The sequence below is a fragment of the Tamandua tetradactyla genome, chromosome 4 (assembly GCF_023851605.1).
Source record: "Tamandua tetradactyla isolate mTamTet1 chromosome 4, mTamTet1.pri, whole genome shotgun sequence".
NCBI classification, from domain to species: Eukaryota; Metazoa; Chordata; class Mammalia; order Pilosa; family Myrmecophagidae; genus Tamandua; species Tamandua tetradactyla.
Genome location: NC_135330.1, coordinates 13,483,740 through 13,487,720, shown reverse-complemented (window position 1 = coordinate 13,487,720; position 3,981 = coordinate 13,483,740).

Below are 3,981 nucleotides of genomic sequence, written 5' to 3'. Positions count from 1 at the left end.
GGGCGATGGGGGTGGGGGGGTGTTGAGGGGGGGCTCCTCAGCCTGGTCACCCCCTGCTCCGTCCCAGACCGCTGCCTCTTCCCCCTCAAGGCCCCGGGGGTGGGGGGCCAGGGGGCATGGGGGGCTCTCAGGCTCCCATGGCGGGACCAAGGATCCAGGAATCAGGGATCAGGAATCAAATCGGGAGCCGGCGGCGGAGGGGGGCGAGGGGGTGCAGGGGGAGGGGACGAGAGCCGAGGGGGAGCGGGGGGCGGGGAGCGCGCGCTCTCGGGTGCCGCCTCCCGGCTGTTCCCGCAGCCTCCGCCCCTCCCGCCGCCGCGTCCATTGTCTGCGGCCCGGCTCTTCCCGTGGTCGCCGCTCCCTCGGCCCTTCGCGTCTGGGCGCTCCGGGATCCTGGGAACCCGGCGCGGGGTGGCAACCCCGGCCCCGGGCGGTGGAGGGAGGAGGGTCTCTCTTCTGGCCTTGGGCCACCCTGCAGCCCTCTCTGGGGCTCTTTGACTTCCGACATCCTTGTCGCAGATGAAGCCCCCAGATCCCCGTCACGGCCCAAGACCCGACTACACGAATCCGGTGGAATCTGGGACATGGGAAGATTGATTTTCCCTTAGGGCTGCGAGAAGGGAGGATCCTCCCTCGGTTTAATTAGTGGCGAGGGACGCTCCCTTTTCTTCCCCGTGTACACGGGGATTTCCCTGGCACCATCATCACAAAATCCTCCCCCCTCCTCCAAAAATAATTTAATTACTCAGTGATCTAGCTGCGAGCGACGACCGCCCAGTTAGTCTGGGACGCTCCCTCATTAACACTTTTCTCTCCCCTCTGGTTGGAGCGTTGGGGTTAATTGCAAAGGGACCCCTGCCCGGGGTGGGGGCGTGGGGGAGGGGAGAACGGCGAGGGCGCCGGGGCGTTGGGATGGCGGAGGGGAGGGGCCTTCTCCCGGGAAACCTCCAAGAGTAAAAGTGTGTTGGCCAGCCAGGTCCCTAACCCTCGCTGGCAGAGCTCGGCCCAGGAGTTTTAGATACCTTGAAGTCGAGGGTTCTACGCTCGGATGGTAGCGAATCACAAAATATCCGACGCTTTGGGGCCATTTCTGCCTCAGAGCACTCCAGGAAACCGACAGGGGTCCATGAAGTGGGGCAATAAATCTGAACGAAGAGAGACACACACACACCCGCAATACACCATAAAAGACTAGACTGGGGGGGAAATCCACGTTCCCTTTGCTATGAATGAAAAAGAAAGAATTATATTATACTTAGCATTACTCCTGGCCAATCTGGCACTTACCCAAAATAGCGTCCCTTCAAAACTATCTTTCACAAACTTCTCCCCAGGCAAAGAAAGGCCCTCTCCTCATCCTGCAGTTTCTACTCCGGATACCCAACCCTGCGATTAAGAAATCTCAGAGGAGACGCCCCGCCTCTGTTCTTCACTTATTTGGGGAGCTCTGCACTTTCCTGAGGAAATTTTTTTTCTGAGATCCATCTCACCCTTTGGTCCTCCATTCTATCCTAACAATATGGGGACAGAGCCATCTTCATCTGCATTGTGACAGAGAAAGTTAAGACAGAGAAATTTGAAAAGCATTTCCCTCCTTCAGTCAAATCTCATCCTCATCCTCATTTCCTACATCAGGGGTCAGCAAGTGTCAGCACTAAGACTGCGGGAAATATGCAGGGTCATCATTTCAGGTACCAAAACCTACATTCACCCATGCACTCACTCACTTGGTGCCTTCCGAGTGTCAGGCTCTGAGCTGCACTGGGTGCCTTGGCAGTGGCCACAACCAGGCCTATGAGGACAAGTGGCAGGGAACTGGGGACGTATAAAGGGAGGTAGGGAGAACTTGGGGTGTCCCAGCCCTGTAGCCCCAGTGCTCTGCAGCAAGTGTGTAATTTGACACAGTGTCAGGGCTGCCATGGTTACCATGGCCCCTTCTGATTATCCAACAGGTTTAGTGTGAACTGTGCTCATAAAATGCTACCCTGTTTCACACATCACCAAAGGGCCCAAAGAATCAGAAATGGGGCTTCTGACTCCAGAATCACAGATAATTCTGCAGACAAGTCCCCCACTAAAGCTAGAAACCTAAATTGGGATATTAACCGATGCAGCTTCAGGATGAACCAATATCAAACCAGAATAAGCTCAGTACCTCCTTCCTCTTTTCTGAGGATGGGGTTGAGCCCTGTCAATTCTGTCTCTACAACAAAAACACTGGATTATCCCAGACAAGAGATCCTACATTAAATCTAATTGGTGTGATATGTCCCATCCAGCAATTCTCTGGGCTACCCTCCACCCTGTTCCTAGAATGGAAACCCATCTGGATTTCACATATCCTTAATTCACATAGTGAGAAAATGGTAATGCAAAGAGGAGGAAAATGGAAAATCAAGAGGATTAGCCTAATTCTTTACGACAGAGAAGGGTATTAAGGTGACATCATCCAACCAGGATTTTCCCAAAGGGCCAACCTACTGTGACAGAAGGAGGCCAGGGACTCAAAGGACACAGAGTAAAAGAGATTTGAATGCACAGCTCCTAACTTTGTGGAATTGGGTTTCTTAATTTCTTCAAGCCTAAAAACAGACTAATAAGATAACAGAAGGAACCTACTGCACATACCCATGATGCCCCAGTCCATTCCCAGTCAAGGTTCCTCTCTCTGTTATGTGTCTAGATGACTCCTAGTGCTTGGGGAAGGATATTCCAAGCCAAAAGTCAGGTCCCTGAGTTAAAGCTCTTTCAATTGCATGACAGCTTTCTGGCTTGAGGCAGCAGGATGGGGCCTCAGCAGACCAGAGACTCTCAGGAGCTCTGGAAGTTTGGCTCTCCCTAGAGAAATACAAAGGACTCAAGTAGTAGCAATGGATACAATTTCTGTTTGGGGTGATGGTAAAGTTTTGGTAATGGATGGTAATAATGATAGAGATGCCGCTATGCATATAATGAATATCAGTGAATTGTATACTTGAAAATGGTAAAAATGAGAAATATGTTGTATAGTATTACCACAAGTTAAAAAAAAAAAAAAAGAAGAAGGAGCAATGGACTCAGTCCAAGAGAAGTCCCAGGCTACAGAGAAATGCATGCTTCCTGTGCAGAAGAAGTTGTCTTTGGAAGCCAGGCCATGACCACGGTGGCAAAAGTTAGGTCTTTCACTCTGGCAGAAGTAGGGCCCTTTCCCAGCACCGATGCTGCAAAGGGTGAACCCTTAGTATCTCGTTCAAATAGAGGCGCCTCTTGCCCTAGCAGGATGGCCATCAAAGCTACCTCCCAAGTGCAGGTGATTCTAATAGGACACCCACATCCCAGACCAGAGCAGCCATCTTTTTGTAGCCCCGCTGATAAGATTGGGGACCCTCTGAACTCCCAGGATAGTCAAAGCTCTTTCCCTTGCAGCCACCCTCAACTTCTCTCAATGCTTACAAAATTACTCACAGAATCAGTCTATATTGTGAAATAACTGGATCTGAATTTTTTTCACTAAAAATATAGAAAAAGATCATTTTTAACCTGAATTGGTCAAGAACTATGCTACTTCATAAGATCATTGTGAGGTGTCTCCCTCTCACATAAGATATCCTGACCTCTTTGAGAACAAGGACTGAACTTCATTCATTTTTAATCCCCAGTGCCTGGCACATAAAAGTCACTAAATTACTAAAACTTCTCTTCCCTTCTAACCTCTTTCTCATCCTCCCTATTCCTTATTTTACTTATCCCAAACCTTTACCATACCCTATTCATCCAGCCTTTATCAAGTTCAAGTTTTCTTTAATCCCATCCTATTATCACCAATCTAGGAAGTTACCTACAATTAAGCCAATGGTTCTCAATGTTGGCTGCAGATTTTTATCACCTGGGAAGCTTTGAAAACATACCAATGCCCAGGACCCACCCTAGGCTAATTAAACCAGAACTTCCTGAGGTAGGGCCCAGCTATTGGCCTTTTTTTTTTTTTTTTTACATTTCTCA